Consider the following 27482-nt stretch of genomic DNA (forward strand, 5'->3'; position numbering starts at 1 on the left):
CTGAGGGTTTAAAGTGCTCACTATGCATCTAGATAAGTTCCTTGGGGGGTCTCCTTTCCAAAATGTGGTCACTTGTGGGGAAGCTCCAATGTTTAGGCACACAGGGGCTCTCCAAACGCGACATGGTGTCCGCTAACGATGGAGATAATTTTTCATTCAAAAAGTCAAATGGTGCTCCTTCCCTTCCGAGACTTACCATGTGCCCAAACAGTGGTTTACCCCCACATGTGAGGTATCAGTGTACTCAGGAGAAATTGCCCAACAAATTTTAGGATCCATTTTATCCTGTTGCCCATGTGAAAATTAAAAAATTGAGGCTAAAATAATTTTTTTGTGAAAAAAAAGTACTTTTTCATTTTTACGGATCAATTTGTGAAGCACCTGGGGGTTTAAAGTGCTCACTATGCATCTAGATAAGTTCCTTGGGGCATCTAGTTTCCAAAATGGGGTCACTTGTGGGGGAGCTCCAATGTTTAGGCACACGGGGGCTCTCCAAACGCGACATGGTGTCCGCTAAAGATTGGAGCCAATTTTTCATTCAAAAAGTCAAATGGCGCTCCTTCGCTTCCGAGTTCTGCCGTGCGCCCAAACAGTGGTTTACCCCCCACATATGAGGTATCAGCGTACTCAGAACAAATTGGACAACAACTTTCGTGGTCCAGTTTCTCCTTTTACCCTTGGGAAAATAAAAAAATTGTTGCTAAAAGATCATTTTTGTGACTAAAAAGTTAAATGTTCATTTTTTCCTTCCATGTTGCTTCTGCTGCTGTGAAACACCTGAAGGGTTAATAAACTTCTTGAATGTGGTTTTGAGCACCTTGTGGGGTGCAGTTTTTAGAATGGTGTCACTTTTGGGTATTTTCAGCCATATAGAACCCTCAAATTGACTTCAAATGTGAGGTGGTCCCTAAAAAAAATGGTTTTGTAAATTTTGTTGTAAAAATGAAAAATCACTGGTCAAATTTTAACCCTTATAACTTCCTAGCAAAAAAAAATGTTGTTTCCAAAATTGTGCTGATGTAAAGTAGACATGTGGGAAATGTTATTTATTAACTATTTTGTGTCACATAACTCTCTGGTTTAACAGAATAAAAATTCAAATGTGAAAATTGCAAAATTTTCAAAATTTTCGCCAAGTTTCCATTTTTTTCACAAATAAACGCAGAAATTATCGACCTAAATTTACCACTAACATGAAGCCCAATATGTCACGAAAAAACAATCTCAGAATCGCTAGGATCCGTTGAAGCGTTCCCGAGTTATTACCTCATAAAGGGACACTGGTCAGAATTGCAAAAAACGGCAAGGTCATTAAGGCCAAAATAGGCTGGGTCATGAAGGGGTTAATATTAGGTCTAGCAGTGCCCCCCTCCTTGTTGGGTCCTGAACCAGTTGTGAAAGGTAATTGTCTCTCATAGTTGTCAAAAACCGATTACCTTTACTGGAACTGCAGGTTTCTGTTCCCCAATCTATTTCAGGGTAGTTGAAGTCCCCCATAATAATGACTTCTCCTTGAGTCGCAGCTTCATCTATTTGCTTTACGAGGATATTCTCCATTGCTTCCATTATTTTTGGAGATTTATAACAAACCCCTATGAAGAAAGACTCTCCTAAAGCCCATGCCAAAGAGAAATGTTTTGGGAACTGATTACTTGAAAACTGTATGGAGTCACAAAGGTGAGTACAAAAAAAAAGCATGGTGCCTACAGTGAATCATGATAGTGGTAGTGTCTTTATGTGAGACTGTATGAGTGCTGGTGGTGTCCAGGAGCTTTATTTAATTGAAAGTATCGTGAATTCACAGATATACTGCTCTGTATTGAATGAGAAGATGCTACCATCACTCCATGCCCTTGGTAGACATGCACGTTTTAAACATGATAATGATCCAAAACATACATCTATAGGCCAATGCTGCATTTTTTGAAGAACAGGGTGATAATGATTAAGCGGCCAAATTTGTCTCCTGATCTGAATCCAATCGAACACCTATGGAGAATTCTGAAGAGATCAATCTTCAGCATGAGTAACAAGGAGACCGGGAAGTGTTGATATGGCCCCATTGATCTCAACATCATTGAGTTTGACTGGGATTACATCAAGAGAAAAAAAATGTTCAAACTTACATCCATAGAAGGTCTGTGGCTAGTTCTCCAAGACTTTTGGAACAACCTCCCTGCCTAGTTCCTTCAAAAACTCTGCAAATGTACCTTCAAGAAATTATGCTTTGATGCTGTTTTGAAGACAAAGTGTGGTCACATCACATATTGATTTGATTTAGATTTTTTTTGTTCATTCACTTTGCATTTTGTTAATTGATAAAAGTAAACTATTCACACTTCCATTTTTTAAAACCATTTTACTTTGTAGCATTTTCTCCACACTTGCTTTTCAAAAATAGAAGTTTTAATAGTTTTCTATTGTCAGTTAACAAAATGCAAAGTAATTGAACAAAATAAAAATTCAAATGAAATCAATATTTGGAGTGACTACAGCTTGAATCTTTTGTCTTCAAAGCAGTATCCATTATTCTGTTCCTTCTTGTACAGTTTTAGAAGGAACTCGTCAGTGAGGTTGTTCCAAACGTGTTGAAGAACTAGCCACAAATCTTTGGTGGGTGTAGACTTGCACAAATCCTTCTGTCTTTTTATGTAATCCCACACATTTCAGGGCTCTTTAGGGGCCATATAGTTCTTAATTATATAGACTTTATGTTTGGGGTCATTGTCAAAACTACCTGCTTATATCTCTCAGCTTTGAGGATACCATTAATCCAGACCAAATCCCCAACTTCAATTGCTAAAATGCAGCCCCAAACTTGCAAAGAACTACAACCATTCTATAGTGCTGCCTGCAGACACCTAGTATTGCACAGGACAGGCCTGTAGAGGTGTCAGTAGATAATGTGCTGTTGTTTGCCTATGCTTTTTGCACCTGATTTTTATTGCTTGCTGTGAGATAACAAATGTCTTTCAATGATGTGGTGAGTGACATCATCTTCACTTCTACTACTTGGGACATTCAATGATTTTTTTTCTGTAATGATATCTCCCGGATCTGCGCATTCCTTGACTGGTACACCACAAAAACACTAGTGCATGCCCTTATCATCTCCCGGCTTGACTACTGCAACCTCCTACTTTCTGGCCTCCCCTCTAGCACTCTGGCACCACACCAATCCATCCTACACTCTGCTGCCCGACTAATCCACCTGTCTCCCCGCTATCCCCCAGCCTCTGCCCTATGCCAAGCCCTTCACTGGCTTCCTATCGCCCAGAGACTCCAGTTGAAAACCCTTACAATGACATACATCTGTGACATGGTCTCCCAGTACTTACCTACACGCAACCCCCGATCCTCTCAAGATCTCCTTCTCTACTCCCCTCTCATCTCTTCTTCCCACAACCGCATCCAAGACTTCTCCCGTGCTTCCCCCATACTCTGGAACTCTCTACCACAACACATCAGACTCTCGCCTACCATAGAAACCTTCAAAAAGAACCTGAAGACCCACCTCTTCCGACAAGCCTACAGCCTGCAGTGATCCTCAACTTGCCTTTTCAGGAGACATACTGGACCACTGAATCACTTTTCCCCTGAACTTCTTCATAAATGCAACAGTGAGCTTAAATGTATGTTTTGGATCATTGCCATGTTGCAAAACTGCACGTCTATCAAAGAACACAGAGTAACGGTAGCATCTTCTCTTTCAACACAGAGCAGTATATCTGTGAATTCATAATGCCATGATAATGACATTATGACACCAGCAGCATTCATGCAATCCACAAAAAGACACTACCACCACAATGTTTCACTGTAGGCACCATGCATTTTTCTTTGTACTCCTCGCCATTGCAACATCATAAAGCTATGTAGTTATCAATTCTGTAAAAATAAATCATCACTCCATAGTATAGAGTCTCAGTAGTTTTCATATTTTTCTGCACAGGCCCTGGTAAATTATAGGCAGGCCCTTTTTTTTACCACGGGCTTTGGGAGAGGCTTCCTTTGTGGATGACACCCAATGTACGCTAATTGAGTCACGGGAAACACTCAATCTAGTTTGGCTTTCTGCTTCCTTAGCTAAGAGCAGTGAACTTGAATGTCGATTTTCTTCGACTCTTCTTATCAGAAGACGCTCCTGTTTTTGTGCTAACATTTGTGGTCAATCTGGACATCTCTTTGTTGCATGCTTGTATCATGTTTGATGCAGTATTCTGCATGATAAGTAAAGCGCTACTGATCTTCTTGTAGCCTTCACCTTTCTTATGTACAGAAATAATTTTCTTTCTCAAGTCTTATGACTACTCTCTTCCATGGGGTGCCATTGCTGACAGCATTAAATGGGAAGGGGTTTTCTTTGCTAGGTAATGACTTTTTATAGTCAGCTGTCTGCTGGACACATGTTTGACCCCTTAAGCCCCGAGGGTGGTTTGCACGTTAATGACCGGGCCAATTTTTACAATTCTGACCACTGTCTCTTTATGAGGTTATAACTCTGGAACGCTTCAACGGATCTTGGCGATTCTGACATTGTTTTCTCGTGACATATTGTACTTCATAACAGTGGTAACATTTATTCGACATAACTTGTGTTTATTTATGAAAAAAATGGAAATTTGGCGAAAATTTTGAACATTTCGCAATTTTCCAACTTTGAATTTTTATGCCCTTAAATCACAGAGATATGTCATGCAAAATACTTAATAAGTAACATTTCCCACATGTATACTTTACATCAGCACAATTTTGGAACCAAAAGTTTTTTTTGTTAGGGAGTTATAAGGGTTAAAAGTTGACCAGCAATTTCTCATTTTTACAACACCATTTTTTTTAAGGACCCCAAAAGTTGTTGTGCAATTTGTCCTGAGTACGCCGATACCCCATATGTGGGTGTAAACCATTATTTGGGCGCATGGCAGAGCTCGGAAGGGAAGGAGCGCCATTTGACTTTTCAATGCAAAATTGACTGGAATTGAGATGGGACGCCATGTTGCGTTTGGAGAGCCCCTGATGTGCCTAAACATTGAAACCCCCCACAAGTGACACCATTTTGGAAAGTAGACCCCTTAAGGAACTTATCTAGATGTGTGGTGAGCACTTTGACCCAACAAGTGCTTCACAGAAGTTTATAATGCAGAGCCGTAAAAATAAAAAATCATATTTTTTCACAAAAATGATTTTTTCGCCCCCAATTTTTTATTTTCCCAAGGGTAAGAGAAGAAATTGGACCCCAAACATTGTTGTGAAATTTGTCCTGAGTACGCTGATACCTGATATATGGGGGTAAACGACTGTTTGGGGGCATGGCAGAGCTCGGAAGGGAAGGAGCGTCGCTTGACTTTTCAATGCAAATTTGACTGGAATTCAGATGGGACACCATGTCGAGTTTGGAGATCCCCTGATGTGCCTAAACATTAAAACCCCCCACAAGTGACACCATTTTGGAAAGTAGACCCCCTAAGGAACTTATCTAGATGTGTTTTGAGAGCTTTGAACCCCCAAGAGCTTCACTACAGTTTATAACGCAGAGCCGTGAAAATAAAAATTCTTTTTTTTTCACAAAAATGATTTATTAGCCCCCAGTTTTGTATTTTCCCAAGGGTAACAGGATAAATTGGACCACAAAAGTTGTTGTCCAATTTGTCCTGAGTACGCTGATACCCTATATGTGGGGAGAACCACTGTTTGGGCGCATGGCAGAGCTCGGAAGGGAAGGATCGCCATTTGGAATGCAGACTTAGATGAATTGGTCTGCAGGCGTAACGTTGCATTTGTAGAGCCCCTGATGTACCCAAACAGTAGAAACCCCCCACAAGTGACCCCATATTGGAAAATAGACCTCCCAAGGAACTTATCTAGATATGTTGTGAGAACTTTGAACCCCCAAGTGTTTCACTACAGTTTACAACGAGAAGCCGTGAAAATAAAAAATCTTTTTTCCCACAAAAATGATATTTAGCCCCCCAAATTTTTATTTTTTCAAGGATAACAAGAGAACTTGGACCCCAAAAGCTGTTGTCCAATTTGTCCTGAGTACGCTGATACCCCATATGTTGGGGTAAACCCCTGTTTGGGCGCACGGGAGAGCTCAGAAGGGAATTGTTTTACTTTTTCAATGCAGAATTGGCTGGAATTGAGATCGGACGCCATGTCGCATTTGGAGAGCCCCTGATGTGCCTGAACAGTGGAAACTCCCCAATTCTACCTGAAACCCTAATCCAAACACACCCCTAACCCTAATCCCAATGGTAACCCTAACCACACCCCTAACACTGACACACCCCTAACCCTAATCCCAACCGTAAATGTAATCCAAACCATAACCCTAACTTTAGCCCCAACCCTAACCCTAACTTTAGCCCCAACCCTAACCCTAACTTTAGCTCCAACCCTAGCCCCAACCCTAACCCTAGCCCTAACCCTAGCCCTAACCCTAACCTCAGCCCTAACCCTAACCCTAGCCCTAACCTGTTATGACCCCAATGGCGAGGGTCTCAGAGGAACAAGTAAGTCTGTGACGTACAAAAATCCAGCTCATAGGGCAGTGGTAACTGGGTTGACCATATAACTACTCCTAACGCCAACACTAGAAGTAGCCGGGGAACATGCCTACGTTGGTCGCTAGATGTCTCGCGCCAGCCGGAGGACTAACTACCCCTAGAAGAGGAAAACAAAGACCTCTCTTGCCTCCAGAGAATAGACCCCAAAAGTCGGATACAAGCCCCCCACAAATAATAACGGTGAGGTAAGAGGAAATGACAAACACAGAGATGAACTAGGTTTAGCAAAGAGAGGCCCACTTACTAATAGCAGAATGTAGTAAGATAACTTATATGGTCAACAAAAACCCTAACAAAATTCCACACTGGAGATACAAGAACCCCCGAACCGTCTAACGGCCCGGGGGGAGAACTCCAGCCTCCCTAGAGCTTCCAGTAAGGTTAGGATACAGATTATGTACAAGCTGGACAAAAATGCAAACAAAAACAAATAGCAAAAAGCAAGAAAGCAGACTTAGCTTAATTTAGCAGGAACCAGGATCAGTAGACAAGAGCACAACAGATTAGCTCTGATTACAACGTTGCCAGGCATTGAACTGAAGGTCCAGGGAGCTTATATAGCAACACCCCTGACCTAACGACCCAGGTGAGCATACAAGGGATGAATGACATACCCAGAGTCAAATCACTAGTGACCACTAGAGGGAGCCAAAAGGTAAATTCACAACAGTACCCCCCCCTTAGTGAGGGGTCACCGAACCCTCACCAAGACCACCAGGGTGATCAGGATGAGCGCCGTGAAAGGCACGAACTAAATTGGCCGCATGCACATCAGAGGCGACCACCCAGGAATTATCCTCCTGACCATAGCCCTTCCACTTGACCAGGTACTGAAGCCTCCGCCTGGAGAGACGAGAATCTAAGATCTTCTCCACCACGTACTCCAACTCACCCTCAACCAACACCGGAGCAGGAGGCTCAGCAGAAGGAACCACAGGCACAACGTACCGCCGCAACAAGGACCTATGAAATACGTTGTGAATGGCAAACGACACCGGAAGATCCAGGTGAAAGGATACAGGATTAATGATTTCCAATATCTTGTAAGGACCAATGAAGTGAGGCTTAAATTTGGGAGAGGAGACCTTCATAGGAACAAATCGAGAAGACAACGCGAAGTCGGGGACCCACACCGCGGCGGCGGTTGGCAAAACGCTGAGCCTTCTCCTGTGAAAACTTCAAGTTGTCCTCCACATGACTCCAGATCCGCTGCAACCTATCCACCACAGAATCCACCCCAGGACAGTCAGAAGGCTCCACATGTCCCGAGGAAAAACGAGGATGGAAACCAGAGTTGCAGAAAAATGGCGAAACCAAGGTGGCGGAACTAGCCCGATTATTAAGGGCAAATTCAGCCAACGGCAAGAAGGTCACCCAATCATCCTGATCAGAAGAGACAAAACACCTCAAATAAGCCTCCAGAGTCTGATTAGTTCGCTCCGTTTGTCCGTTAGTCTGGGGATGGAAAGCGGACGAAAACGACAAATCAATGCCCATCCTACCACAAAAGGATCACCAGAACCTGGAAACAAACTGGGATCCTCTGTCCGACACAATATTCTCAGGAATGCCGTGCAAACGAACCACATTCTGGAAGAACACAGGAACCAGATCAGAAGAGGAAGGCAGCTTAGGCAAAGGAACCAGATGGACCATCTTGGAGAAACGATCACATATCACCCAGATGACAGACATGCCCTGAGACACCGGAAGATCCGAAATGAAATCCATAGAGATGTGTGTCCAAGGTCTCTTCGGGACAGGCAAGGGCAAGAGCAACCCGCTGGCACGAGAGCAACAAGGCTTAGCTCGGGCACAAGTACCACAGGACTGCACAAATGACCGCACATCCCTTGACAAGGAAGGCCACCAAAAGGACCTGGCCACCAGATCTCTGGTGCCAAAAATTCCCGGGTGCCCTGCCAACACCAAGGAATGAACCTCGGAAATGACTCTGCTGGTCCATCTAGCAGGCACAAACAATCTGTCAGGTGGACAAGAGTCAGGCCTACCAGCCTGAAATCTCTGCAACACACGTCGCAGATCTGGAGAAATAGCAGACACGATAACTCCTTCCTTAAGAATACCCACAGGTTCAGCGACTCCAGGAGCATCAGGCACAAAGCTCCTAGACAGAGCATCGGCCTTCACATTCTTAGAACCTGGTAAATACGAGACCACAAAGTCAAAACGGGAGAAAAACAATGACCAGCGGGCCTGTCTAGGATTCAGGCGTTTAGCAGACTCGAGATACACCAGATTTTTGTGATCAGTCAAGACCACCACACGATGCTTAGCACCCTCGAGCCAATGACGCCACTCCTCAAATGCCCACTTCATGGCCAACAACTCCCGATTGCCCACATCATAATTTCGCTCTGCCGGCGAAAACTTCCTAGAGAAAAAGGCACAAGGCCTCATAGTAGAGCAACCAGGGCCTCTCTGCGACAAAACGGCCCCTGCCCCAATCTCCGAAGCATCCACCTCAACCTGAAAGGGAAGTGAGACGTCAGGCTGGCACAAAACAGGCGCTGAAGTAAATCGGCGTTTCAACTCCTGGAAAGCCTCCACGGCAGCAGGAGCCCAGTTAGCTACATCAGAGCCTTTCTTGGTCATATCCGTCAGCGGTTTAACAACGCTAGAGAAATTTGCGATAAAACGACGGTAGAAGTTAGCAAAACCCAAGAACTTCTGAAGACTCTTAACTGACGAGGGTTGAGTCCAATCATGAATAGCTCGGACCTTGACTGGATCCATCTCCACAGCAGAAGGGGAAAAAATGAACCCCAAAAAGGGAACCTTCTGTACACCAAAGAGACACTTTGAGCCTTTTACAAACAAAGAATTTTCACGCAGAATCTCAAAAACCATCCTGACCTGCTCCACATGCGAGTCCCAATCATCAGAAAAAACCAGAATATCATCCAGATAAACAATCAAAAATTTATCCAGATACTTCCGGAAAATGTCATGCATGAAGGACTGAAAAACTGAAGGGGCATTAGAGAGCCCAAATGGCATCACCAAGTACTCAAAATGATCTTCGGGCGTATTGAATGCGGTTTTCCATTCATCGCCCTGCCTAATGCGCACAAGGTTGTACGCACCACGAAGGTCTATCTTGGTGAACCACTTGGCACCTTTAATCCGGGCAAACAAATCTGACAACAGCGGCAAAGGATACTGAAATTTGACAGTGATCTTATTTAAAAGCCGATAGTCAATACAAGGCCTCAAAGATCCGTCCTTTTTGGCCACAAAAAAGAATCCCGCACCAAGAGGGGAAGAAGAAGGACGGATATGCCCCTTCTCAAGAGACTCCTTGATATATGAACGCATCGCGGTATGTTCAGGTACCGACAGATTAAACAGTCTCCCCTTAGGAAACTTACTGCCAGGAATCAAATCTATTGCACAGTCACATTCCCTATGAGGAGGCAGTGCACTGGACTTAAACTCGCTGAAGACATCTTGATAATCAGACAAATACGCCGGAACTTCCGAAGGCGTAGAAGAAGCAATAGACAAGGGCAGGGAATCTCCATGAATTCCATGGCAGCCCCAACTTGACACTGACATAGCCTTCCAGTCCAAGACTGGATTATGGGTCGTCTGTAACCATGGCAAACCCAAAACAACCAAATCATGCATTTTATGCAGAACAAGAAAACGTATTACCTCCCGATGTTCGGGAGTCATGCACATGGTAACCTGTGTCCAAAACTGCGGTTTATTTTTTGCCAATGGCGTAGAATCAATACCCCTAAGAGGGATAGGATTTTCCAATGGCTCAAGAACAAATCCGCAGCGCTTGGCAAATGACAGATCCATAAGGCTCAGGGCAGCACCTGAGTCCACAAACGCCATGACAGGATACGATGACAGTGAGCAAATCAAAGTTACAGATAGAATAAACTTAGGTTGCAAATTACCAATGGCGACCGGACTAACAACCTTAGTAAGACGTTTAGAGCATGCTGAGATAACATGTGTAGAATCACCACAGTAGTAACACAAGCCATTCTGGCGTCTATGAATTTTCCGCTCATTTCTAGTCAGGATTCTATCACATTGCATTAAATCAGGTGCCTGTTCAGACAACACCATGAGGGAATTTGCGGTCTTGCGCTCCCGCAACCGCCGGTCGATTTGAATAGCCAGGGCCATAGAATCATTCAGACCTGTGGGAATGGGAAAACCCACCATCACATTCTTAATGGCTTCAGAAAGGCCATTTCTAAAATTTGCAGCCAATGCACACTCGTTCCACTGGGTCAGCATGGACCATTTCCGAAATTTTTGGCAATACACTTCAGCCTCGTCCTGGCCCTGAGACATTGCCAGCAAGGCTTTTTCTGCCTGAATCTCAAGATTGGGTTCCTCATAAAGCAAACCAAGCGCCAGAAAAAACGCATCAATGTCAGCCAATGCCGGATCTCCTGGCGCCAGCGAGAAAGCCCAATCCTGAGGGTCGCCCCGTAAAAAAGAAATAACAATTTTTACTTGCTGAGCGGAGTCTCCAGATGAACAGGGTTTCAGGGACAAAAACAATTTACAATTATTCCTGAAATTTCTAAATTTAAATCGGTCTCCGGAAAACGGTTCAGGAATCGGTATCTTAGGTTCTGACACAGGATTTCTGATAACATACTCTTGTATGCCCTGCACACGAGCAGCAAGCTGATCCACACTTGTAATCAAGGTCTGGACATTCATGTCTGCAGCAAACACAAGCCACTCAGAGGTAAAGGGGACAAGAAAAAAAAATGAGAGAGAGAAAAAAAAACTCAGAACTTTCTTTCTTATAATCCCGCTTCTGCAATGCATTTAACATTTAATACTGGCCTGGCAAACTGTTATGACCCCAATGGCGAGGGTCTCAGAGGAACAAGTAAGTCTGCGACGTACAAAAATCCAGCTCATAGGGCAGTGGTAACTGGGTTGACCATATAACTACTCCTAACACCAACACTAGAAGTAGCCGGGGAACATGCCTACGTTGGTCGCTAGATGTCTCGTGCTAGCCGGAGGACTAACTACCCCTAGAAGAGGAAAACAAAGACCTCTCTTGCCTCCAGAGAATAGACCCCAAAAGTCGGATACAAGCCCCCCACAAATAATAACGGTGAGGTAAGAGGAAATGACAAACACAGAGATGAATTAGGTTTAGCAAAGAGAGGCCCACTTACTAATAGCAGAATGTAGTAAGATAACTTATATGGTCAACAAAAACCCTAACAAAATTCCACACTGGAGATACAAGAACCCCCGAACCGTCTAACGGCCCGGGGGGAGAACTCCAGCCTCCCTAGAGCTTCCAGCAAGGTTAGGATACAGATTATGTACAAGCTGGACAAAAATGCAAACAAAAACAAATAGCAAAAAGCAAGAAAGCAGACTTAGCTTAATTTAGCAGGAACCAGGATCAGTAGACAAGAGCACAACAGATTAGCTCTGATTACAACGTTGCCAGGCATTGAACTGAAGGTCCAGGGAGCTTATATAGCAACACCCCTGACCTAACGACCCAGGTGAGCATACAAGGGATGAATGACATACCCAGAGTCAAATCACTAGTAACCACTAGAGGGAGCCAAAAGGTAAATTCACAACATAACCCTAGCCCTAGCCCTAGCCCTAACCCTAACCCTAGCCCTAGCCCTAACCCTAGCCCTAACCCTAACCCTAGCCCTAACCCTAATCCTAGCCCTATAGTAAATAAATAACTTGGCACTCAACTTGCTTATGGTGATGCTTTTGAAATAGCTTTTTTATTTTAGTGGCAGTCTCAATTTTATATAAACATTTCGGTCAATACTCGACCTTCTTCAGTAAACTGACTGCTTAAGTGGTAAGTATGTAAGATGTCTCTGGACAATAAGTAGGTCTTTGATCATGAGAACACAAATGGACCTATCAGGAGAGATGATTACCCGGGTGTGGTTAAAGAGCAATATCACATATGGGCCTGAAGCTTCAAGTTTGAAAAGGACTATGGCTAATACAAGTTGCTCAGTGTGGACAGCACGTGACGTAGCTATATAGCCACTATGGTTTCAAGGTTATGGGTAGGTGACTAGTATGTTAGCTGCACATGTGGGCGGAACCTGTAACACATACACTGTAGCAACCAGTAGCTGGAACACCAATTAGTAATGGTGTAGAAGTCTAGTATAAAGTAACCTCAAGTGCCTTATGAAAACGTTGTGCCTCTCAACTAGCGGCGGACACCGCGTTGAGAAGCACAACGTTCTTATTATATAGATGCTTCCCTATACTGCCGGAACACTGCGATCATGTTTGATCGCAGTGTGCCGGGGGGTTAATGTGCCGGGGGCGGTCCGTGACCGCTCCTGGCACATAGTGTCGGATGTCAGCTGCGATAGTCAGCTGACACCCGGCCGCGATCGGCCGCGTTCCCCCCGTGAGCGCGGCTGATCGCTATGACGTACTATCCCGTCGGTGGGAATTAAGGCCCACACCACCTCGACGGGAGAGTACATCATTTGGGATTAAGGGGTTAATGAGTAAACCTATATGTGGTTGAATTCTTGCTAATTACAATTTTGTAGTCTAAACTATAACTTTGCTCTTAACACTTTCATTGGGGTGTACTCATTTTCACAACATGGTCTTGAATAAATTTGTTAGGAAAATTACTTTTTGGGGGTGTGCAAAATAACAAATCTTCTTTGCAAATAATGGCTCACACTTGTGGAAATATTTTGTAGTGTGGTACTTCATGGAAAATGTTGATTCAGAAAGGAAATTAAAAATTTTATGACAAACCTATTTGGGGTGTATTCATTTATGCTGATTATTGTACCTTATATCTAGAACTAAGTCAAGAAAGTAATGATACGGCCCTAATATAAACACCATCAATTATTTCTGGACGAGAGAGAAGGATTTGCGCAAGTCTACATCCACAAAAGATCTGTATTTGGTTCTCAAAGATGTATGGAATAACCTCTCTGCTGAGTTTCTTCATAAAATTTGTGCGAGTGTATTTAGGAGATTTGATGCTTTGAAGCTCTTCTGAAGGCAAAAGATGGTAACACCAAATATTGAATCTGTTAAAGTAAGCATAATATCCAAACATGTCAAAATGTATAAAAATACATTTCTGAGATTCAAAAAACAGATCAGTGCCCAATATAGCAGCTCTTCTTTTCATTAACACTCATAAACCTTCAATCCGTGAATCTGTCATTTTCTTAATTTGTTGATGATCAACTTTTTGGGCAGCACCAACCATAGCCTCCCAGATACTGCTAAAAGAGGTGCACTGTTTTCTTTTACTTTAAATCTCCCATTTAGGAAGGTCCCACAAGTTTTCAGTAGGGTTTAGGTCAAGTGAGGAAGGGGCCATGTCATTATTTCTTCATCTTTAAGGCCTATACTGGCTTGCCAAGTAGTGGAGTACTTCGATACATGTGATGGAGCATTGTCCTACATAAAAATTATGGTTTTCTTGAAAGATGCAGACTATTTTCTGAACCACTGCTTGAAGGGTGTCTTCTAAAAACTGGAAGTAGGTTTGAGAATTGACTTTGAGTCCGCCTTCAACCAAATGAAGGTCTACGCAGCTCATCTTTAATAATACCAGCCTATTGCAGTAGATCATCTCTACCTTGCTGGTGTCTAAGTCGAAGTAGAGGTCTGTGCCCATTGCTGATCCAGCCTTGGGCCCATCTATATGGTCTGTCAAGAGTTAATGTCATCTCATGCAGCGTTTTTATCGCTTTCTCATTGAATTGAAATGCTGCAGATTTTAAAAATGCTGCAGTTCTCAAATTCAGTCAGGAAAAAAAGGGTGTGTGCATGAGATTTCTGAAACCTCATAGCTTTTGTTGGTACTGTAAAAAGGCGCTATTAATTTGTATAAAAAAGCAACTAAAAATACTGCAAAGACAACATGTGAACACTGTCTAAATGTGAATAATAGACATTTAAAATAAAATGAAGCTACTTCTTTATTTTTATTTATTCTCAATTCTTTGGCATTTAATGTGAGTCTTTTTTTCTCAATAAATTTTTTGCAACCTTGTTGACTATTTATATAGTACTTTTGATGGTTGATTGTTGTTTTGATCTCTAGAATACTTTTAATGGTTCTGTGATCACACCTCAATATTTTAGTAGTTTCAAGAGTGCTACATCCCACTGTAAGACTAGTAGCAATTTTTTACTTTTCAGATTTAGTTACATCTCTTTTTTGGCCCATTTTCTTGAAGAAAACAAGTTGTCTTATAATTCTGCACACTTTTATAAAGGATGTTGATATCTTAGACCTCACCTTCAATCAATATACAAAACACATCACCTGATATACATAAAATGATGATGTAGTCAATATCACTTGCTATCCACCCTAATTTAATACTGGACTTACCAGAGGTGCTGCGGTAAGAAGAGGCTGCTCACACTGCTCTCCACCATGTCTATCTGATTTAATCCTGGACTTACCTGAGGTGCTGTGGTAAGAAGAGGCTGCTCACACTGCTGTCCACCATGTCTATCTGATCTAATACTGGAGATACCAGGGGTTGCTGAGATAAGAAGAGGCTGCGCACATCACTGTCCACCATGTCTATTTGATCTAACAGTGGAGATACCAGAAGTGCTAAGGTAAGAAGGGACTGCTCACACTGCTGTCGATCATGTCTATCAGACCTAACGCTGAAGATACCAGGGGTACTGAGATAAGAAGAGGCTGCTGACTATAGTTATCTCATCTAATACTGGGGATATCAGGAGTGCTGAGATAAGAAGAGTTTGCTCACATTGCTGTCCACCATATCTATCTGATCTACTACTGGAGATACCAGGAGTGCTGAGATAAAAAGAGGCTGCTCATGCTGCTGTTCACTATAGTTCTCTGATCTAATACTAGGGATATCAGTAGTGCTGAGAAAAGAAGAGGCTGCTCACACTGCCGTCTACCATGTCTTTCTAAATACTGAATGACTGCTGTGACATGGAGATAACCTATACCACGTACAGTTATGCAATCTCAAGGTCACAGCATAGGAGCTTCCTACTGCACATTCTCAAGTATATCTGTCCTAGTAATATTCACTGACACATTTTTTATGTCAGTGTAACAAGATAGCAACAATTTAGTTGCCTTATATATTGATTTGCTCCTTACAATATGTTATTATTTTAAATAAAAATAAGCAGGTGTTCAGAAGGCGCTGCCCAAAAACTGAATAAATTTGCAGCAAATATGATGATGAAAACCACCCTATTCATCAAATGATAGACACTGTAAAAGGTATATAAAAGATATATTTGCGCTAAAAATATCAGTATAAAAATATAAATAAATATACATAACACCCTTGGAACAAAGTGTTAATAAGGTGCTTTAGTATACCTTGCTCCTAATGCGCTGAATGTAGACGTGAATCTCCTAATGATACGGGGTTCTGTGGGTGCTGTCCTTGAATGCCGCTCCTTGAATAGCCCGAGGTGGCTGATGAAAGAACTAAATCGCAAAGTCCCAATATGTCGGGGGGTCGCCGTCCCGGCCGGTAACAGGCGTACCTCCCCGCAGAAGACTGAGCAAACACGTGCCGTGCACAGGCACAAAAAAGCTCTACTAAAAACAGCAGAGCCGGCAAGGTGCAGAAAGACTGCAGGACCTTGCGTGACGTCACTGTCACGTGATGAGTCACGTGACCGGCTACGGAACGCACACCAGACCAAAAACCAACGCGTTTCGGAATCGCTGATTCCTTCTTCAGGGATGGTAAGGTGTGCGATGTATGCGTCCTATATAGAGCGTCATGCATTATTAACTCCTTAATTGAAAGCACCTGACATGGAGGATACCACCAATAACGAAGTAATTATAAGTAGGAGGATCACAGAAGTAAGTAATATAGACCATAATATAAATATCCATAACACTGTACCGGATATTTCTACTCCTCTATCCGCAATTGACAGACAGAATAGGTTTGTAGTATTTGAGGACACCCATGATTCTATTGGGACCTCACAGGAAGATAATGTACAACCATCTTGTTCAAATAGGATCCCACCAATCACAACAATGTCTAAGAAATCAAATATACAAGTGAACAATAAATCTTAAACTAAACAAAGCCATCTGACTCCTTTTTTTCAGTTAGGTCAAAAAAGAAATGTAAAAGGGGCTGTAGGGGCGGGAAATCAGCCAAAAAAAAGAGGACATCAAATAAATACAGGGGCGACATCTCGACTAAGGTAGAACAACAAAAAATTTTCAATCTAAGTCATCATGTATTACATCCAAATGAGATATGCCTCCTGAATAAAGGCCTCAAATACGCACCGAGTACCAAGTTTGACAAATTTCAAGCATTTATAGGTATAAAACAGTTCATGAGGAAAATGGCAATTAAAAAATATTATATCAAGAAGAAACTGACTAAGGAAAATAATGATGGCTCGGTGGATACTATTGATCCATATAATCATACCACCCTTAAGAAAAAGTCTAATTTTAACCCTATCCAAGAATATTCGGAGGCTTTTGATGCTTTCCAGAATAATGTTATACGTGACATCAGGAAAATTTCAGATAAAAAATGCTCTAAAATTAAATTCAATCTATCCAATCAGGAGCGAAGGGCCATTCAGCAATTTCAGAATAACAAAAATTTGACCATTAGGCCCGCAGATAAGGGTGGCGGGATTGTTGTTTTGAACACTGAAGATTACAACAAAGAATCTCTACGTCTATTGGGCGATACACGGACTTATGAGATGCTTAAGGAAGACCCAACGGATCAATATTTAGGAGAGATGCAAGTTTTAATTAGAATGGGCTTTCAAAAAGGGTTTTTAAACAAGAATGAACGTGATTTTATAAATTCCACACATCCAAGAATTCCATTTTTTTTATTATTTGCCGAAAGTCCATAAAGACCCCATTAATCCACCAGGCCGACCTATTATTTCTGCCATAGGGGGGCTTACATCGAACCTCTCAAAATTCGTGGACTGTTATTTGCAAAAGCTATGTCCTAAGCTCCCCTCGTATTTAAAGGACAGCACGCATATTTTAAATATTTTACAGGACACTACATGGGAGGAGTCATATATTATAGGCACTTTAGATATTACCTCCCTATACACCGTCATTGAACATGGAAAAGGGTGCGCATCGGCAAAACATTTTATGTTGAATGGTCAGATTCCAGAAGACCAGACTTGTTTTATTTTGGAATGCGTTGATTTTATATTAAAGCACAACTATTTTAAATTCGGGGCGCACTACTACTCCCAGAAGTGGGGTACTGCCATGGGTACCAGGTTCGCCCCCAGCTATGCCAATTTGTATGTGGGCAAATGGGAAGAGGAAACCATTTTCCACAACGGCACCCTGCGGGTGGGCCTGGTCCTATGGCAGAGATTTATAGATGACATCATATTTATTTGGTCTGGAGGCCCCATTTTATTAAATAATTTTATCCAAGATTTAAATAAAAATGAATATTTTTTAAAGTTTACGGCTACGACCAGTAATAAAGAAATTAATTTTTTAGATTTAAAAATTTTCATAAATAACAACACCATTCAGACGCAAATGTATCATAAACCTACGGATTCCAACAATTATATTGATTTGGATAGCTGCCATCTCCCATGCTGGTTATTAAATGTCCCCAGAAGCCAATTTATAAGAGCTCATAGGAACTGCTCAAGGAAAAATGACTATGATTTGGAGTCCGACATGTTAATAGAAAGGTTTGTAGTAAAAGGTTATGATAAAAAAACCCTATTAGAAACTAGAGAACAAGTGGGGAATCGTCCACGTGCAGAACTACTGATCCAGAGGGGTAAAACCAACAACATCCATGACGAATGGGCAATTGGCGAGATCCCGATTATTACACAGTACAATTCGAATAGCAAATTCCTACACAAAATTGTGAGCAGGCACTGGAACATCCTAAAGGAAGATAAAGTGATTGGTGAACTCCTGTCTGAACGCTCCCGGTTTTATTTATAGGAAGGCGAACAACTTGGGGAACATGATAGCCCCCACGAGTGGCATGTGGACAAATAGGTACCACTCTATATCGTCAAATTGTCTTAATGGCTGCTTCCCCTGTAAAAAGTGCGGACCATGTAAGAAACTGAACACAAAGAAACAAACATCCATCTCTAATAAATCAGTCACTATGGATATTCATGATTTCATCACGTGTTCCACTAAGGGAATCATTTATGGAATAACCTGCCCTTGCGGAAAACTGTATATAGGCCGCACCATCAGAGCGATGCATGTTAGAATTGGGGAGCATTTGAGGAATATTACCAAAAAGTTCACCGGACACCCCGGTGTTTTTAGTAGAGCTTTTTTGTGCCTGTGCACGGCACGTGTTTGCTCAGTCTTCTGCGGGGAGGTACGCCTGTTACCGGCCGGGACGGCGACCCCCCGACATATTGGGACTTTGCGATTTAGTTCTTTCATCAGCCACCTCGGGCTATTCAAGGAGCGGCATTCAAGGACAGCACCCACAGGACCCCGTATCATTAGGAGATTCACGTCTACATTCAGCGCATTAGGAGCAAGGTATACTAAAGCACCTTATTAACACTTTGTTCCAAGGGTGTTATGTATGTTATTATTTTAGCCTCTAATTTAAGGTACTCTGTTTATATTTATGCAGCGCCCCAGAGTCCTGGTCGTTGCAGTACTGTGGCTCCGCCACTATGGGGAGCCATGGTGCGTTCGATGGCACTGAAGGAGTTCATCTGATCAGGTATCACAGACACCAATACATTTCACCGCAGGGCCTCTGGGGGGAGCTAAGGGTGCTATTCATTAGGCCACTCCCCACCATAGTGGGTAAACCGGGGGTCAGGCAGGAAGTTAGATCAGAAAGCTGACTGGATTGAACGAAGCAACACCTTGTGGCAGAGGGTGTTGTGGAGGAAGAGACAGTAGGGTCTCTGCCAGGGGTGGGATCCTGGCAGAGGCTTGGCATTGGAAAGAACGTAACGGGACCGTGCCTGCTCAGAATAGCGGCGGTGCCCTAAGAAAGGACTAGAAGCGAGATAGATTGTGCTGAGTGAGAAACGAGATCAAGCAATAGGAGAATTCCAGTAGGGGTCGTGCTGTAAGACCGAAGCAACACCCTACTGAGGCGCACTACCGGTGGCCGGAACGCCGAGGGAGTAGAATAACATTCAGCTTCAAGCAATACTCCAAACAGCGGCAGGACAGTCAGTTTAAGGCGGGCTGTCTAACACATATCACCTATGAAGTCTTGGGAGGCAATTGCGGGAGAGGGGCGTCTCTAGGGTCCCGGAAGAACTCCAGGCCTACCCGACAAACGGGTGCCGTTCTAACCGTAACATCAGGGAGGGACGGACGATTAGAAGAACATCATTTAATCGAGTTGTGAGGGAACTTAAGAAACAGACACAACAGTTGTGGGGTACTTTCCGTAAGCACAGCAGGGGAGGACTACAACACATAGCGCTAAGAAGGAAGGCACCGATTTCCACCTGTGAAGAGAACTCTGGAAGTGCCATTGGACCGGCCGGACTTGCGCAGCCTGGTGAACCGTATTCTGGACTGAGGACTCAGAGATCTCCAGTAAAGAGGTAAAGAGACTGCAACCTGGTGTCCTCGTTATTTACCGCGACCTGCACCCCACAACTGCACCGACATCCACACCGATCATTCACTGAGCGCCCCACGGCAGGGTCACGGACCGGGGCCTAGCCGCCGTGACAACCCCAGAAGCAGAGACCCAGAGGCCCGGTACCGGGTACCCCTCGGCCCTGCGGCAGTGGGGGGCGCTACAAAACTTGGCGTCACGAACAGGATCTACTTAAGCCTGAAGAACCAGGTCATGTGTGCCTAGAGACTGTGATTTGTTGTGCTTGGACTGTACTTTATTGAGAGGACTGTGTGCTACCATTGACCAAGAGAAGTTCCCGCCAAAAGCCGCCGCCATTGCTACTTCGGAGAAGAAGGAGGGCGTGCTATGGGAGGAGACTACCAGAATGGCGCGAGAAATGGATACCGCCCCCTGCGCTTCTGGCTGCAAAGAGATGACCTGCCCCAAAGCAGAGAACCGCCCCCTGACTTGCGACGGCGGGAACGAGGTGAAGAAGGAGCCCGACTTCGGAGAAATGGCGGAGCCAGTTGCATGCGTTGCCGCCGAATGCCCGATAGCGACGATGAGCAGCAAGTGCCCGAGCAACAGCGAGGTGATCCCGGCCTGCCCTTACCCATCAGAGGCGGACTCGCGTCCACCGCCGGTGAAGGAGCTGAACCTACCAAACCCGACCTCGGAACCAGCGGAGGAGGAGCCATGGAGAGCGAAGCCGCATCCGGAGGCTGCCGAGGAGGAACCGTGGTCCGGGCTGCAGCCGCCTCCAGTGTCCTTGTCAGCGGAACGGATCGACATCGGTGAAACCACATCGGGCGCAGGTATGAAAGACACCCCTGCCTCCATGCCCGATCCCGCTCCCGTGACCGACCCTCCCCGCAACCGTAACTCCTCGTTCACAATTGAGCGGGCGGTCCTCACCCCCAGCGCGATGGGGGAGTTGTTACCGCCATTACCAACTAAGTGGGGAGAGCCCATAGAAATGGACCCAAGTGGAGTGATGTTTCGGTGGGATACCCCCTGGGTCGAGCAGGATGGGGTTCCAGTGGACGGTCTCACTATTGCGATACTTACCTGGGACCAGTACAAGCAATGCGTGCTCCAGCACTGGGGGCAGCGCAACGAAGTTGAAAAACGGGAACTGCAAAGCAAGAAGTTGATATATGGTGGAATGGATGTGGTAAGACGAGGAATTGTGTCGGCCTTCCACCCCAAGAAAGGATGGGGCTCCATTTGGGAGTCGGGTCTACCTACTGGCATCTTCGTTGCTGGCTACGACGTGGAAACTCCCTGCTGTGATCGGGAAGGCGAGTCACTACGGGAGGGAGATCAGGTGACGTACACCCGTCACCAGAATGCGCAAGGATGGCGTGCCCGGAAGGTACAGCGATGTGAGTCTGAGAGAGTCTCACCTGTGGCCCCAACTACGGTTGGTCCAGAGTTGCCGGATCTTGTTACTGTCTCCACTGTGCGCTTTGTGGTAGCTCCCGAGCTTGCCCGCCGGGTTAATCTTCAAATCCAGACACCGAGTGACCTGGTGGCCCCTGCGGGGCTTGCCGCTGGAATCCGTGCCACCGTGGACGGGGCCCAGGAGCTAAGGCCACCTGAATAAGAATAAACCTCGGAAAAATGAAAATGTAAATAGTTCTCCTTTTAACTGTTTGTTTACTGTTTGCTGCTAAACCCGTCCAGGGTTAACTTTTTATGGATCCCTTAGTTGACCCGGGATCCTTATTGTTTGTTTTTCTACAAGTTTTACAAACTGAGAAATCATGAACAGTGCATGATCCAAACTTTCTTGTAAATAGTTTGCACCTTATTAAAGGCGCTTCCTACTGGTTTCATTTAAAGACTCTTTGCGAAGATACCGTTCTGGAACCTTTGCTGAACAAAGACTGGTAGGCTGAGAAGACGAGCTACCTCAGAAAGACTTGATCCTCTTTTAAAGGGGATGTCCAACAGCGTACTTACGAGAGATACTGTTTTAAGAACAGTAATGCCATGGTAATGTTGGAATGAGAAAAGTTGTATGTGTTTTAACTAGTTAAATGTGAAGAAATGCTGATGATGATGCTCTGGAAGAAATGTAACTGCTTTGCATATAGGAAAGTTATGTGTGTTCAATTTGTTTAAGATGTGAAACCTAGATAATGTTCTTTAAAAGGAAAGATGCAGAAAGCCCGTAGGGGTAGATTTAGAGTTCTGCTTAAGTAAAAGTAAGAAAGTAATAATGAAGGTGAGGATAGAAGGTAAACCCTGAGTCCCCATAGAAAGTTAGAAATGTGTTACTAAGGACAGAAAGTGGACCCGTAGGGGTTAGTGAGTGAGTCCTAATAGGAGCCAAGTAGAGCCGGCTCCATGTTCTCTAATTGAAAGGAATGTTATGTCTATACCATGTATAGTAGAGAAAGGCAGTAGGCCCTGGCTGAACGGGGCGGTCCTGTAAAAGAAAGGAGAGGCAGTAGGTCTGGTGCCATAGGGACAGGCGGTCCTGCAGATTCAAAGTAGGAGAATGTAAAAGTTAAAATACCTTATAATGTGATTATAGGAAGGTCTTTAGCGGATTAAGAGTGTATATCCTTAAAGGCAAAGTTAAATTATTGGTCAATAATGTTTGCACTTAGTAGAATACCCGGTTGGGTAAGAAAAGCTAATTATAGCATGTTGCTATGATATTTAATTATGTTTGTAACGTTAAAGTGTCCTCACCTCCCATAAAGGGAAGCCTGTTCAAGTATACTTATTGTTTTGCACTCAACAAAATTGTATGTCTTTTTGCTAACTTGTATTGTTGTTTTCTTCCCAGTCCCCGAGTACTGTGTTTAACCAGGGGGGAGTGCAGCGCCCCAGAGTCCTGGTCGTTGCAGTACTGTGGCTCCGCCACTATGGGGAGCCATGGTGCGTTCGATGGCACTGAAGGAGTTCATCTGATCAGGTATCACAGACACCAATACATTTCACCGCAGGGCCTCCGGGGGGAGCTAAGGGTGCTATTCATTAGGCCACTCCCCACCATAGTGGGTAAACCGGGGGTCAGGCAGGAAGTTAGATCAGAAAGCTGACTGGATTGAACGAAGCAACACCTTGTGGCAGAGGGTGTTGTGGAGGAAGAGACAGTAGGGTCTCTGCCAGGGGTGGGATCCTGGCAGAAGCTTGGCATTGGAAAGAACGTAACGGGACCGTGCCTGCTCAGAATAGCGGCGGTGCCCTAAGAAAGGACTAGAAGCGAGATAGATTGTGCTGAGTGAGAAACGAGATCAAGCAATAGGAGAATTCCAGTAGGGGTCGTGCTGTAAGACCGAAGCAACACCCTACTGAGGCGCACTACCGGTGGCCGGAACGCCGAGGGAGTAGAATAACATTCAGCTTCAAGCAATACTCCAAACAGCGGCAGGACAGTCAGTTTAAGGCGGGCTGTCTAACACATATCACCTATGAAGTCTTGGGAGGCAATTGCGGGAGAGGGGCGTCTCTAGGGTCCCGGAAGAACTCCAGGCCTACCCGACAAACGGGTGCCGTTCTAACCGTAACATCAGGGAGGGACGGACGATTAGAAGAACATCATTTAATCGAGTTGTGAGGGAACTTAAGAAACAGACACAACAGTTGTGGGGTACTTTCCGTAAGCACAGCAGGGGAGGACTACAACACATAGCGCTAAGAAGGAAGGCACCGATTTCCACCTGTGAAGAGAACTCTGGAAGTGCCATTGGACCGGCCGGACTTGCGCAGCCTGGTGAACCGTATTCTGGACTGAGGACTCAGAGATCTCCAGTAAAGAGGTAAAGAGACTGCAACCTGGTGTCCTCGTTATTTACCGCGACCTGCACCCCACAACTGCACCGACATCCACACCGATCATTCACTGAGCGCCCCACGGCAGGGTCACGGACCGGGGCCTAGCCGCCGTGACAACCCCAGAAGCAGAGACTCAGAGGCCCGGTACCGGGTACCCCTCGGCCCTGCGGCAGTGGGGGGCGCTACATTTATTTCTTATTATTTTACTTAATTTATTTTTCCAATACTGTAGAATTCCTTCCTACTCCAAGATAATCCATTTAAACATAGTTTCCTTTAGCCTGTTAATTGTGTAATTGTACCATAAAATTGTAAAATAGCTAACATACAATGCAAAATATAATTACTGACTTTCAATTAGGACACTCAATATTAAAGATAAGCTGTCAAATGATTCATGCTCTAAAACTATGTGCAGCTTGGATCTAGGGCCAGCTCCTCCGTCTTTGTTTTACTCTCATAAGGAGAAACCTGTCAGTAAAGCTGAGCTGGCTGGAAGAAGCTAGTGAGGACCTGCGTCATGGACTAGTCATCTTTTCCCTGGCCTCGTTTTTCACTTTGGTTTTCTCTGAAATGCTACAGCATTTAAGAGTAAAACAGTGGTTTGCAACGCAAGAGCGGTTAACTGATTGACACTGCTGTATTACCCGTTAATATAGGCTAAAAACAAGACTTTGCAATTCTACTTTCATTATTTTAGAAGGAGAACATATTTATATTCATGATCATCTCCTAGGTGTAAAGGGCATTTTTCTAAATAACCCTACCTAGTCAATAATGTAGGAAATGTCCTGCGTCCTACGCAGCAGTATTTCTATAGGTTTAGGCAGCAAATGTGGAATTAGGGGTTTATACTCTGGGTGCCCAAGCAATTAGGCCTAGTGATTCCTTTTTAATCACCTAGATATTAGATTTCCTGATTTGAAATTGAGCCAACCCTGAATACTTATAGTATTACCTTGTGCTTGTGGCATGACTTGATACTATCTATACTTTTACCACCATTTACATAATTTTAGGCTTAGGAATTTGTAATTATTATAGCAGTTTGTGAGGTTACCGTGAGCCTTACAAAATTAACCATAAAAAGGGAAAATTAGAAAATGTTGAAATAGCATCGAAGCAGTGGGGTATTTTGGATGTTGCATTTCCCATTCTCAAGCATACACACAATAGGGAGAACCCTGTGACAGGTTAATATACCTATTTACTGTCAATCAAAACCTGCGTATTTACGTAGAAGCAAGAGGATATGGAGGCATAACATCCAGCTGCTATGACACCCCTGGAGAATTGCAATGCTGCAACGCCTCCTGAAAAGTAATGTGTAACTGCCGGAACTCCACCCCCACCTCCCCGCACCTCACAATGGGGCAGCGGATGCGCTGGAAAAATGCATCCGCTGCCCCCGTTGTGCGGCGGAGACAACGCTAGCGTCGGGAACGTTGGCCCGACGCACAGCGACGGGCCGAGCCCGACGCTAGTGTGAAAGTAGCCTTAGGGTATGTTTCCACTGGGCGTACGCCCTGCTCCGCCCCCTGTTGTACGCACGGTGATTCCACATGTGTTCATTGTGGAACAATGCGGAATCACCGCATTCCTATAGATAGACTGTGTTATTTATTTTGCGGAGACAGAGCGTCTCCACAAGATAAATAGACATGCTGCAGTCTGGAAAGATGCACCACATGTCCGTTAACGGATGTGGCCCTGCACGCATAGTGGAGACGGGATTTCATAAAATCCCCTCCACTATGCTGTAACATCTGGATGCTGCAGATTGGATGCTGTGGATGTACGCAGCATCCAATCGGCAGCAAATCCTGAACGTTTCCTGACCATGGAAACATAGCTTTAGTATTGTTAAAATGACCTCACCAAATAAACCAATGGGAACCCGGTAGCAACCCCCAGTTAATGACACAAAGCACAGACAAATTTATAATGCTTTCTAAAATAATAAAAAACAGTCAAAATATTATCCCATTTAGTCATTTGAGATCAGTCAGGCCATTCTGTGCAGAACAGTGACTCTAGCTGCCAGTGTCATTGGTAGAGGTAACATCGTCCTGCTGTTACTAAGACATGTGATGTTCCATATACAGCATAATATCTTGTGCTTTGTCCCCATTAATGCACTTGCTGGAGATAAAGCCAATTGTGTATTGCCTTCGGTAAACTGCTGCCCCACTGGGCCAGAGGTAATGGTAGTGCTTTTCCTACTAGTGTCTCTGGCATTCTTAACCGTGGCAAGAGTTTCTTTTTCTTTTACATTGCCATTTACACTGTCACTGCCACTTTTTCTTTTACAATGCATATTGTAAGACACTATAATTAACTTCTGAGAATCTTTTCAATCTCAATTGTTCAAACATTACTGAAAATAATGTAACAAGTAATGATAAGTGGGTAGATTCACATAAAGAAAGCAAAATGACGCAGCAGGCCGCGGTATAGGTGTGGCATGTAAAGTTATAAAATTATATAGATGGATAAGGACACCGCGCTAACTAAATGAGACAATGCATCAATGTCAAATGGACATCTGGCCAGACAAAAATGTATAACAAGCTGAAAAAGACGTGCGGCACACTGGAAATGAAAGTGAAAATGCAACTTATGTCCACACTGCAGTGGACGCTGAAAAAAGCAACAGTACCGCAGAGAAAACCAATGTAAGTGCCTAGTAAGGTCACAATAAATCATCAAAGTGTATATATAATAGAAGAGTGTACACTTACTGGATAATGGTGTTGTTGCTGTGTGAGATGCTGGCGGTATATGCAGCAAGGGCCGTCAGCGTTCTTTGGATATTGGAACAGAGCCACCAGCGGCTCAGGTGTCTGGCGGTGAAGTGTCCAGGACTGCAGCGCCGGGCGGCACAAGCACCTAGCAACGTGGGGAGCGTCCTCCCTGGTGAATGTGCGCCGCGCGCTCCTGGAACACAGGAGACCAGCACACGTGGACAGGAGAAAAACCGCTACAAAGAGCGGTGAAAAGAGGGGGCGTGGTTGCGGTGACGTCACCAAAAAGCGAAAAAGGCAAGGAGCTAGGGACGGATGCCGCACAGGAGCACTATAGCCTACGCGTTTCGAAGGTCTACGGACCTTCTTCGTCAGGGCCCTGACGGCCCTTGCTGCATATACCGCCAGCATCTCACACAGCAACAACACCATTATCCAGTAAGTGTACACTCTTCTATTATATATACACTTTGATGATTTATTGTGACCTTACTAGGCACTTACATTGGTTTTCTCTGCGGTACTGTTGCTTTTTTCAGCGTCCACTGCAGTGTGGACATAAGTTGCATTTTCACTTTCATTTCCAGTGTGCCGCACGTCTTTTTCAGCTTGTTATACATTTTTGTCTGGCCAGATGTCCATTTGACATTGATGCATTGTCTCATTTAGTTAGCGCGGTGTCCTTATCCATCTATATATTTTGCCCTTTTTTATGACAGATCCAGCACAGTAAGGCCATGTGCACACGT

This window comes from Ranitomeya variabilis, chromosome 5 (assembly GCF_051348905.1).
Source record: "Ranitomeya variabilis isolate aRanVar5 chromosome 5, aRanVar5.hap1, whole genome shotgun sequence".
In the NCBI taxonomy this organism is placed as follows: domain Eukaryota; kingdom Metazoa; phylum Chordata; class Amphibia; order Anura; family Dendrobatidae; genus Ranitomeya; species Ranitomeya variabilis.